The sequence below is a fragment of the Myodes glareolus genome, chromosome 24 (assembly GCF_982192425.1).
Source record: "Myodes glareolus chromosome 24, mMyoGla1.1, whole genome shotgun sequence".
NCBI classification, from domain to species: domain Eukaryota; kingdom Metazoa; phylum Chordata; class Mammalia; order Rodentia; family Cricetidae; genus Myodes; species Myodes glareolus.
Genome location: NC_142049.1, coordinates 32,266,174 through 32,278,670, shown reverse-complemented (window position 1 = coordinate 32,278,670; position 12,497 = coordinate 32,266,174). Strand labels below are relative to the sequence as shown.

Here is a 12,497-nt window from a genome sequence, read left to right as displayed (position 1 = left end):
GCAGTTTCTGTTACTGTTGATTATAGCTTTAGTCTACCATGTGCAAATAGAAAGTATCATATGATGTTAATTTTTCCTATACTTGTTCAGACTTGCCTTGTAAACTAATATGTGCTTGAGTTTGGAGAACATCGCCTTGGGTGGTAAGAAAAAAATATGTATTCTTTGGTATTTGGGTGAAATGTTCTGTAGATATCTGTTAAGTCAATTTGATTTATGATGTCATTTCATTCCAGGGTATCTCTGCGGATGTGATGTGTTGAAATCAACATCTATCACTGCATTGGGATCAGTGTGATTTTAGCTCTAATAATACTTTTATGGAACTGGGTATCCCTGTGTTTGGTGTATATATGTATTATAGGATTATAAGTCTGTTGGTGGAATTTTTCTTTGATGAGTATGAACTGTCCTTATTTCTTCTGACTACTTTTGGTTTGGTGTCTATTTTGATAGGTATGTTTCTGGGTTCCTTTTGTGGGATACCATTTCCCATCCTTTTACCATAAGAAAGTATCTATCTTTGATGATGAGTTGTATTTCTTTAGGATATCAAAATATATATCCTTTTTTCTAATTCAGTGTGTTAGTCTGTATCTTTTTATTATGGAATTGGGACCATTAATGTTTAATTAGTATTGAGAGATGTGTATTAATTCTTGTCGTTTGTGAAGTGTGTGTGTGTGCTTTCAAATCTCTCAATCTCTCTCTCTCTCTCTTTCTCCCTCTCGGGTTTTCAAGACAGAACTCTTCTGTGTATAGCCCTAGTTGTTCTGGAACTCACTTTGTAGACCAAACTGACCTCAAACTCAGAGATCCGCTTGTCTCTGTCTCCCAAGTGTTGGGAATAAAGGTGTGTGCCACTACACCTGGTCATCAAATCTCTTTAGATTATGTCTTGGCATTGCTCATTTGTTCCTGTGACCTCCTGAGTGTGTTACTCCTTCTCTTCAGGATGAAGTAGTCCTTCTAATGCTTCTACAGAGCTGGCTTTGTAGTTACAAATTCTTTAATTTTTTTTATCATGGAAAGTTTTTTTTGTATCTCCTTCAATTTTAGTAGATAGTTTTGTCAGTATAGTTTGAGTTGACAGTTGTGGTCTTTCAGGACTTGGAGTACATCTTTTCAGACCTTTCTAGCTTTAAAAGTTTCTGTAGAATGATCAGGTGTTATTCTAACAGGCTTTCCTGTATAAGTGAATTGACTTTTTTCCTTAAGCTGTCAATATTTCCCTTTAGTCTCTGTTTTTCATCTTTTAACTATAATATGGCAGGGAGAATTTGTTTTCTGGTCTTTTCTATTTGATGTGTTCTGGGGGATTCTCTGTGAGCACCACTTCAGCAGAGTAATGATCCAAGGAAGACAAGAAAGTAATTCTGTTCAATATGACTAAATAGCCAACGTTAGTTTGGGAGTCTGACCCCAAGTAGTTTATTTTAGGCATATTTAAGCATAGCCCAGTTTGCTGAAAATTTTTCTGATGATAAATAACCCAATCTTGTGTGCACAATAAAGCTTAAGACTGACTACATCAAAACTCTTTGTAAAAAACATGTGACATCTTTCATAAAGGTAGGTTCTAGAGATTGACAAACTCAAGAGAAGAGCCTGGGGAGAATCTGATGTGGTCTTGGCTGCACATCGCAAAGGTCACCAGACTTCTGGGGGAAGAAAAGTTTATATTTATACATCTCTCCCTCTGAAGGGATAATCCTGTGTGTTTAGCATTCCTAGTTCCCCTAATACTTATCTGTGAGCACAGGACCTCTGTATCTCCACAATGTGCTGCTGGTCTTATGTATCTCTTAGGCATCTCCTTCTCTAGGGTTGGGAAATTCTCTTCTAAGATTTTACTCAAGATATTTTCTGTGCCTTCACGATGCCACTCCACTGTACCAATAATTCAGAGGTTGTGTCCTATCTCAAAGTCCCCAAACTCTCCCGTGTGCAATTCAGCTAAAAATTTTCATTGATATCTTCTGTTCACACCCTCCATCTCTGACTTTGTTTTCAACATAATCCATTTGGGGGGAAGGCTTTCTGCTGAGGGCTAATTGGCTTATTGTCTTTTTCATTTCCTATATCATTTCAATTTGAATTTTCTTTAAAAGTTCAAACTTTATTTTCGTGTCTTGGAGTGATGCCCTTATTGCATTCATCTCTTTGTCACATCTGAGTTGTTTGATGTCTGGAAGTTCTTCCATACTGTCCTTAGGGACCATTGCTTTGGGATTTGTATTTAGAGGTGACATGTTATCTTATTTTGTGTTGTTCTTCTATATTGAGATTTGCACATCTGGAGTTTGTTGGGCTTTCTCTCTTTCCTCCTCCTCCTTCTCCTCCTTTCTTCTTCTTCTTTCTTCTTCTTCCTCTCTCTCTCCTTCTCTCTCTTACTCAGTTGACCTTTCCTCTTTAAGCACAGCAGTGCTAATTCATAGCTGGGTGAGGATCTTAACTTCCTCAGTCTGTCTGGTATTTGGGGCTCCAGTCTCAAGTCTTCTGGGTCTTCTGTTTCTCTACTGCAGTCTGGTGCCTTCCACAGTGCTCAATGAACCTGGCACTAGTTTCCCCTGACAGTGTGAACTGGACCTGTGTCTCCAGGCCAGGACAACTGAAGGGTCCCAGGCAGAATGCTAGAAGAACTCCAAAACTCTGGGTCATAGGTGATGGCTGGAGACAGCTGATGGGGATTGGGCTGGGATCTGGCAAGAGTGATGGAACAAGAGGGGGTGGGTATCCATGGTGAGTAGCCACAGGAGTGGTACAACCTGAAAGGAGGGGGAAGGGAGAGAGAATGAAAGTAGCCTATCTGGGTCTACGCACAGGTGGTGGATACAGGATGCCTGGTAGCGAGTGGAGTTGGGAGTCTGCTTTTCCGGCTTTATAGGGGTTTTACAGGTAACAGTTTTTCTTGAGTCTCAGAAAGATTTCAAATTGAACCTTTAAACGATATTGGGAGCCTAAGATTGTGGAGGGTCTTGGCAGTGGGGTGGGTTATACCATGCTAGAAGGAATTGTGGTCTTCTTACTGTCATCGTCTTGGGTGTCAAGATGAAAAGGGGTGCAGCTGTGATGGTTAGCTTTACAAATGTAGTGGTAGCTAGAATCACCTAGAAGCCACATTTCTGGGCATATCCATGAGAGGTTTCCAGAGAGGTGTAACTGAGGAAGAAAGACCCACATGAACGTGGGCAGCACTGTCCCAAGGGATGGGGTCTTGTGCAGAATTGAAGGGGAAGATAGAAGAGCGAGCGCTAGACACCACAGACCAAACAGCTTCCTCTCTAGTGCCTTCCTCTGAACCACAGCTGCAAGAAAACTTTCCTTCCTTAAGTCGCTTCCTGCTGGATATTCTGTCTCAGCAAGAGGGCAACCCAGGTGTGAGCTATGCTATCTGGTCTTCCTGTGGCCCTTGGGCTACTGGTCTTTTGTTTCATTGTTGTGGCGTTGGCTTGGTTTTTCTTCTCATGTCTCTATGAGATTGCCTTCAAGTTTACCTTTACTCTTGGCTGCTGGGAACATCTTCATCTCTGTGGTTGTGGTTCCCATGCCTAATATTTCCATTCGACTCTGCAGTTTCCATGTCTCTGCCCAAATAATTCATCCACTCTCGCATATTGGAAGCTTTTCCTTGAAAGGTTTAATGTATTAGTGACTTTTACATATTAGAAAAAAGTAACTTTTTTCTTTAAAAAAATCAGATAAAGGTAAATAAGTTTCATGCTGGAAGATGAATGCCCATCTCCTTCTGCTGGGATTTTAATATTTTATCATATTTTAACTTAGTGTATGTGTGGATACATGGACTGCAGAGCACACATGAAGGCTAGAAGACAGCTTACGGGAGTCAACTCTCTCCTATCATGTAGAGATCAAACTCAGGTCACCAAGTTGATGGCAAACACCTTGACTCTCTGGACCATCACCTCTCCAGCCCTTCTGCTGGATCTTTAAGAGAGGTGTTCTCTTCCTAAGTCAGGAGTTGAACTGGGCATGAGGTTGGGCACAGTAGCGTCCTCACCTCCCAACGTGACAGGGTTCCTGCTCCACATCACCCTGTGTTCAGGTGAGTGATGCTGTGGGGCTGCACCCAGACGCAGCAGCGTCTACAGAGGGTTTAGCTGAGGCTCCTACAGCACAGTCTCACACAGAAGACCTGTTTCCTCTCCCGGCTTACAACTGTTCCACTGTGGATTATAGAAGGGAGCACTGTTAAGATTCCGCACTCCTCCCTGTGGGCTCCTGGCAGGATTCCTCTTATTGTTTAATCAGGTGTATAAAAAATGTAGGGTATGGGGGTCGATTTGCCTTGGCAAGCTGGTTCTCCCACCTGCCTGCTGCATTACTGGAGACTCAATTTTCTTCTAACGCTTCAAGGTTCCCAAGTATTGTATTTTATATATGTATATATGCGGCGCGCATCCTGACCAGCAGGAATGAACGCCACTAAAAACGAGAATTCCTTCCCTGGTCACGTCTTTATTCGGAGCATTCCGTTGAGGAAAATTGGGGGAAGGGAAGATAGAGCAGGGACGAGAGAAAGCTTAGAGAGAGCGGAAGTAGAGTCCAGAGGCAGCTGCTTTTAAACGGTGGAGAGGCTTGAACGCTGTCCTGATTGGTTAATGCCATTCTGCTGGTCTGAGCACGTGCAAGCAAGGGTGCAGGCAAGGGTGCTCAGCCCCACGCGGCCAAGCCAGGTATACCTCCAAACTGCAGGACCACCTGTGCCTCCAGGTGGCTCCCAACATCTCCCTCTTCTCTTGTTAATAAGAGCAATAAGGCAAAACTATTTTCCAATCTGGTCCCCACCTCATGATGTGTGGACAGATTGAAGAAAAGAAAAACAAGACACACCCTCCGCCAATGCATACCTTCCTCCGTGCTTTGTGGGACTATCTGGTCCCTAGAGGGTACAAAGGCTATGCATGGCTAATTGCCTATGAGCTCTTTTGAGGCTGAGAGCCAAACTTGGGGTGAGGATACACATTCCAAGGCTGCCAAGGCCAGTGTCATAAAGACCTTGTTCCTCCTCACTTGGGCTAGCAGGTAGCACACCAATCAAAGACATACAGCACTTCCACCTAGACACAGCATGCCAAGAATATCTCTGCTCCCACCCATTCCTAAGGAAGGAAAAGGCAAAATAGAGTCAGTCAGAAAATTGTTAAGAGATAAGAGGTTGCACAGGGTGTTGCTCAAGGCGATAGTGTGAAACAGTTGCTCTTGACACTGCCCAGAGGGTCATCTCTGCTGCCTCCACACGAATCATCCACAGCAGGACACTCAGCATCCACTGGGTCATCTTTCTTCTTTATTTCTCTTGTCAGTCTCGCTGGCATCCAGATGTATGTCAGCATTCCTAGAAAAACATAAACAAAACTCTCCTCCCAAATTAACATTTAAGAGTACTAAAAACTCTCAGTGTAAAAATTCAGCACAATCAGTACTGGAAGTAGGCTGGTTTTGAACTTAGAGACTTGCAGGTCTCTGCTTCAAAAAGCAAATCTTGTTTGCCTGTACCAGCAAAATTTTGAATTAAAAATTAAATGTAAAGAATGCAAGAGAAATCCTTTCTCTGGGGGAAGCTGTCACTGGTAGTCCCCCTCTATTGTCTAACACCAAAGCAGTTGTCACTGGGAATTGAACTCATGACCTTTGGAAGAGCAGGCAGTGCTCTTAACCTCTGAGCCATCTCTCCAGCCCTGCATTCAAATGAAAAAACCTCTAGGTAGCATTGTTTTATTCCACCCGTTGCCTCAGGCAAAAGGTCTGCCTTTGTTACCTAGGATACGGTAACCAGGTAGACACGCCTTTATTATGATAATTACGACCAGTTCTTTGAGGGAGAATGGGCGTAGACCATCAATCTGACTACTTCCTGCTGACAAAGGGACGATGTGAATTTTTGGGGGGATAAATGTTTTTATCTGACTGAATTTTTGGCGACAAATGTTTTTATCTGACTAAATTTTTGGCGACCGTGGCTGTGAGCGGCGGCAGCAGCAGCGGACGGTGGCGGCTGCCACAGCTCCGCCTCTGAGGCCCATTATGGCGCGCTCCGCATGGCCCCGCTCCGGGCCGTGCGTGTTTCCGCGGCGATCTGTGCACCCTGCCTCACCTCAGGCAATGAACTCGCACCGCCGGCCATGAGTCTCCGGCGAGGGGGGGCCTCTCCTGCCTGGTCTGCCCACGCGGGGGAGGGCCCGGTTAGGGCCGCGGGGGCCCCAGTCTCAGACCTTCCCAGGGGCCGGGGAGTGACGAGCACTCAGCATGTGGCCCCGCCGATGAGCTTCCTCCGCCCGCCCATGTTGCTATGGAAACGCGGTTCAGAGTTTGGCCCCTCTCCGTCTTTAGGTCTTTAGCGGCGCTGCTGCTCACCACGCAGCTTCCGCCTCTGCCTCCCGAGTGCTGGGATTAAAGGCGTGAGCCACCACCGCCGGCTACTTCCTCAATCAAAATTAAAGTTTTCTGTACGTGAGAGCCAGAGACTGAGCTCTCTTAACAAAATTAGGCGAAAATCACCTCCAAAACTGTGTGGCTCTTTAAGAACAGGAAAGGCAGTCTTCACGCATGATCAAACCCGCCTCTAACAGCGAGTACGGACGGAGGAAGCCGCGGATCTCCCAACCGTAAACCTCGCTTTTTCTCAGCTCCACCTGCACTGAACTTGGGATTTTTCTTCCCTGTTACTTCTGGTACCTTCTTTCAGATACCTTAACTTTGATTCTTTCTATTTTCTTTTCTTTTTAGGCCTATACTTTTTCCATTCTTTTTCCTCCCCTTTCTGGAGGATTTAACTGACGTCACTCACCGCTCCACGTGTTCAGAGTTCTGAAATTCACGGCTCTCTGTGTCCTGGTGTCTGATTTCGGCTTTTTCTCCCGGGCTTTCAGCACGTTGCTGGGCACTTCCTTCTCAGGGTCCCCCAGCGTAGTTGTCAGGGTCCCTCGGCGTCCCGGGGTTTCGAGCACCAGTTGCGGCGCGCATCCTGACCAGCCGGGTTTCGGCACCAGTTGCGGCGCGCATCCTGACCAGCAGGAATGAACGCCACTAAAAACGAGAATTCCTTCCCTGGTCACATCTTTATTCGGAGCATTCCGTTGAGGAAAATTGGGGGAAGGGAAGATAGAGCAGGGACGAGAGAAAGCTTAGAGAGAGCGGAAGTAGAGTCCAGAGGCAGCTGCTTTTAAACGGTGGAGAGGCTTGAACGCTGTCCTGATTGGTTAATGCCATTCTGCTGGTCTGAGCACATGCAAGCAAGGGTGCAGGCAAGGGTGCTCAGCCCCACGCGGCCAAGCCAGGTATACCTCCAAACTGCAGGACCACCTGTGCCTCCAGGTGGCTCCCAACATATATATATATATGTATATATATATATATGTATATGTATATATTACATACACATGTATTATATTTTGATCTGTGCATACAGGCCATTCTTTCTAGTCTCACACTTTCCATAGCTTTTCCATGATCTGATTGCTTCAAAAAAAAAACTAAAAATGAATGAGTGGGTGGCAAAAGGAAAAGGAGTACTTATGTGTGTAGGGACAGTCACCATCTTCTGTGCTCTTAGTTCAAGCTTTCAAAGGTGTTTTTGGCATCTGCACTGGTTAGGGGGTCTCTGAAGGAAGAGAGCTGGTAGAATGGATAGACAGGCAGCTAGACGGACAAATGGACAGGCAGATGAGATGCAGATGTAGATACAGATGAAAGATGCAACAGTGGAGTAGGTTGGGGAGGAGGTGGTGTGAGGACGGAAGCAGGAGTCACAGGAGATTTGGAGATCACCTTAAATCCAGAAAAGTGGCCACCGGTCAAAGACTGAAGGTGTCCTCTCTAAGTCTGGCAGAAGAAGGCGTCGTCTATAGCTTCCATAAGTCCTGCCAGCTCCTTTATTTTGAGACTTCCGACCTCTGTAGCTAGACAACATAACACATTCGAGTTGTTTCAAGCCTCCAGTTCCAGAAAGATCTGTCCCAACAATGGTAGGAGTCGGGACACCTCCCTTCGAATTCTCTCCAAACTCCTGCTCAGCACATTTGGATTTCTTGCTTGATGGCGTCCAGATGTTCAGCTGCTCCCTCCGCTCATCTGTCTGTTCGCCTTTTCCCCTGAACACCTGGGGCGTTGGCTTGCCTACCTTTCCCATTTTCGTCCCAGTGCTTTAATTCTGACGACGGTAACTCCCATCACTCAGCCTTCTCTGCCGCTTCCTTTCCCCAGCTTCTGCTCTGGTTGGGGGCTATGATATCTTCGCCAATGTCTCTGAGATGGTAGTTGTGACTCACTGACCGTTTCCTGCAGGAGCAGCATTTGCTTTGCTTGGCCCTTCCATCGTGCGGCTGTCATCCTGGGCTAACCTGTCCTCTCACACAAAAAAATAAAGGCAGAGGTGTACTCCCAGTGCTGGCAGCGCTCCCTGCTGCCTCCAGCGGCTTACTCAGCCGGCCACTCCTCTTCCTGGGAAGGGTGGCGTGTGTGCCCTTGTCGGTGAGTCACACTAACCAGCAGCCCTCACTAGAGGGTGCCAGGGCACCTCTTCCCACACAGGACCATGGCAAGGGCTTCTCTCTGGTGGACATTGAGTCTCCTTCTTAGTGAGACCCCTTTCTCATCTGGGGTCAGATTTCACACACTGGACACCATGCCAGCAAGAGCATTGATTCCTGGCCATTCTGGAAGCCAAGAAGCCCAGTAATCGAGGAGGCAATAGATCTCTAGAGGTGTGTGTGCCTCCTGGTAGAGAAGCCCTCTGCCTGCTGTGCCCTCACATGCTGGGAAGCAGTGGGTGCTCCTTGGCCTTTCTTTTCGAAACTAATCCCCTTGATGAGGACTCCACCCTGGAGTAATCACCTACCACAGTTTCCTATACCACTGTCTTCAGGATTAGGTTTCACTGGAGACATTCAGTCTGTGCTCAGTGGCTCTGCCCTGGTACCCTGACCTGTGAGCTCCTTTGTTGCACACCTGGTGGGGCTGGGGTTAGAGACAAGTGGAGCCTCATGCCACTGTTCTCTTTCATGTCCATACCCCTAAATGAAGCCGCTGCTCCACCAGGGTTCTCACCACGACCCAGGGCTTCCAGTCCCTCCTGGTGCTTTTCTGAGTTGTTACGACCACTCCCCCACCCTGCAACCACCACCACCTGTAGATGGAAGTTTTTGTCCTACCCAGTCCCATTAGTCCCAAAGAAACACACAGAGGCTTATAGTAATTATAAACTGTTTGTTCTAATAGTTCAGGCTTATTATTAGCTAGCTCTTACAACTTAAACTAATCCCTAATTCTTGTCTGTGTTTAGCCACGCGGTTTGGTACCTTTTATCAGTGTAGCATTCTCATCTTGCTTGCTCTGTGACTGGGTGACAACTCCGTCTGGCCTTTCCTCCTCCCAGAATTCTCTTAGTCTGGTTGCCCTGACTATATTTTCTGCCTGGCTACTGGCCAATCAGCATTTTATTAAATCAATACAAGTGACAAATCTTTACAGGGTACAAGAACCACAGCAACCACCATGACCCAACCTCCTCCTCCTCCACCACCACCACCACCAAACCGTCCCTGCAAGCATACAGGCTGCACCATCCCTGTTTAGGGTGGGACAGCTAGAGTCTCATGTTTTCTTTCTGGAAGCCTGTGAAAGTCAGGGCGCCCACCTGTGCCTGCCTCCTCCTCCACTCTGCCTGTGGTTTTGCTTTTGTTTAACTCTGTGAGCTGTGGCGACAAAGAGGGGTATCACCCTTCCCTCTGAGCGCTGGAGCTGAGGCAGCTCGCTCTCTCTCCTAAATATTCAACCTGGTAATTGCCATGCCCTAGTGACAGGTCTGCATGTGGGAAGAGGTCCCTAACCAAGGCAAGACAGCCCACAAGCTATCCTCCTTGTCTCAGCCCTGGAGCCCCGTTGGCCAGCTTCCACATGAGAAATATTGAAAGGAAAAGTATTGACTCCTAAAACCAAATTCTTAGCACAAAAGAGATTTATTTGCCCCCAGGGGGACAGATGGCAGGGACAAGGGACAAAGACAGGAGACCGAGGAAGAAAGAGAGGGGAAGGGAACTAGGGAGAAGGGAGAAAAGTGGCAGGGGAGAGTACAAGGGGTGTTTGCCCCAGGGCACAAAGGACTGCCTATGGATATAGGGAACACAGATATGGCCCATAAGAAGATGGCAGTCTATAATGTACAAGGGGAAATCCCATGTTAGAATTAGGTGCTTAATTTCAATTGGGTGTGTTAATTAGGTGAGCCAAAGTGGGCTTTTGATTGCTGGACTTCAATACTTTGACAGCTGGACCTTAATAGTCAGCCTCAGGAGAAGGAAGTGGCCAAATAAGGGGATAAACCTTGGGGGCTAGCTTCCGGGATGCAATCTAATGGTTTGAGCAAGTTAAAGGGAATAGGGAGAAGGGTATGGCCTGCCACAGCCATGCCTGCCACACTTGAGCTGGCCTGAGTCCCTTCATTGACTGTCGATTTACTAAGAGTGGCAAATTAATAATAACTTTGGCTATGGGATTAAAAAATTAGGAGCCTAGCCTTTCATGGCAGAGCCACCTCTAGTCCAAGAAACTCTAACTCAATAGTAGCTTACAGAAGCCACACATGTAAAGACACAGAAGCAAGAGCTGTCTACACACCAGGTGGTAGGTACAGAGGCTACATCCCATTGACTAGTTAGGGCCAATTTATCAGGGCTGGGTCATGTGTGGCTTCCATTCCCAACAAGGCCTCATGGTCCAAGATGACTAGTGTAGCTCCAACCGTCACATCTGGACACCAGCCAGGAGTGGAGCACAGTTTTATTACAGTTGTGGCTCCTGCTGTATCATTCCATGTTACTCTGCTCTGAGTACAAAATTTCCTTCAGGGTTAAAAAGATGCTAAAGAACTAGGGGAAGCTGGGCACAGCTGCACAAGTCTATCCTTCTGGTACTCAGGAGGTAGAGACGAGGAGGGTACAAGTTCAAGATCATAGCTTCCAACTTTTGCTACCTAAAGGGTATGAGGCCATCCTGGGCTACATGAGACCCTGTCAAACAAACAAACCAGAAGTGCTGGCTGGCTGGCTCACGGGGTAAAGGGGCTTGCCACCAAAGCTGGCCACTTAATGTCCATCTTGGAAAGGTGCATGATAAAATGAAAACAGACTCCCAAAAGTTGTCTTCTGACCTCCATATGTGTACTGGGCATGCCCCTCCCCTCGAAAAAGTTAACAAACATAATTTTAAAAAATAATGTAAGTTTCTTTTTTAGATTTTATTTTATGTGTATGAATTGTTTGCATGCATGTCTGCATACATTCAGGCATACATGTATGCATACATGTAGACACAGGTATATCTGTGTACCACGTGTGTGCCGGGTGCCCCAAAGGCCATAAGCAGAAGAGGGTGTCTTCTTCAGGAAGAAGAGCTCTTAACCCCTGAGCCATCCATCCCTCCAGCCTCTAGAAATACTGCTTTAAAGGCAGAATTGGAGGGCCATAGCAACGAGGGGACATGTGTGTCCCCAGCACCAAAGCCTCTGCCATGCCACCCAGTCTTGCCTCCAGTCTTCCCATGATCCCCCAGGATCTGGGCTGAGCTTCAGCTGGACAGAAGTGAATGAGGCCAGTGAGGACCCCCACCCACCCCCAGCCCTGCTCATGGAGGGTGCTAGGAGGCAGTGTTATTACCTTTGGTCTTTGGGGCAGTGTGAGTGTCCTGTACGGCTCGTAGCCTGGGGGAGGTGGCCCTGCTACATATGGTGGCTCTCAGGCTGGCGTAGTTCCTGACAGTTTGCATGTAAGCCATCGCTGTCTTCTGATGGGAACTGTGTATCCAGGCCACCCTAAGGCACCCCCTCCAATCTGAGGCTGGCAAGCATGACTTTCCCCAGGATAAGCTCCCCCAGGAAAGCCAGAGACCAGGAGCAACAGAAATGGGAGCTGGCAAGCCAGTGCCCATAGCTTCAGGTCAGGTTCTCTATAGAGCCTCTTAGGCCCAACAGGCAGAGGTCAGAAGTCATGTTCACACACACCACCCTCCCTCCAGGCAGACGGAATTTCCCAAAGCCCAAGCAAGCCTTGGAGTCCTCTGCCAACCCACTCCTCCACGTGGAGGCTCTGAGCGTTCTGTTGAGAGTGAGCCAGGCCATTGCTTATGGAATCAGGCAGCTGCCATTCTGATTTCTGACTCCAGCTGCCTATCAGTGAGACTGCTTCTCCCTGGAGTTACTGGGACATCATCCCCTTTGAATCATCTCCTTGTGAGGAGGCACAAACTGACCAAGTGGAAGAGTAGGCGGACCGGCCCCCGAGCAAAGCACTGAATTCTCGGGCCTTGTTGGTATGATGGGCAAATCCTCCGTCTCTGTGTCTCCATTTTTTCCCCTGTAAAACAGGCATAACACAGTCACTCCCTTAGGATGTCACTTAGAGAACCACGTCAAGAAACACCTGCCCAGCTATAGATGGAGGCTGACTGTTGTTTCCTGGCTGCGCAGACCCGAAATAATC

At 47.2% G+C, this 12,497-nt stretch overlaps 1 long non-coding RNA gene and 1 pseudogene across 1 annotated transcript; both read right to left on the bottom strand.

Moving 5' to 3' along the window:
• Positions 1 to 4,459: 4,459 nt before the first annotated feature.
• Positions 4,460 to 8,687, bottom strand: LOC148117989 (uncharacterized). The gene is made up of 2 exons (XR_015736345.1): positions 8,144 to 8,687; positions 4,460 to 7,922 (listed from the first exon to the last, which is right to left on the bottom strand). It is a non-coding gene; the product is annotated as an uncharacterized LOC148117989 (long non-coding RNA).
• LOC148117990 (Nuclear RNase P) lies at positions 6,093 to 6,299 on the bottom strand (annotated as a pseudogene).
• Positions 8,688 to 12,497: the final 3,810 nt, after the last annotated feature.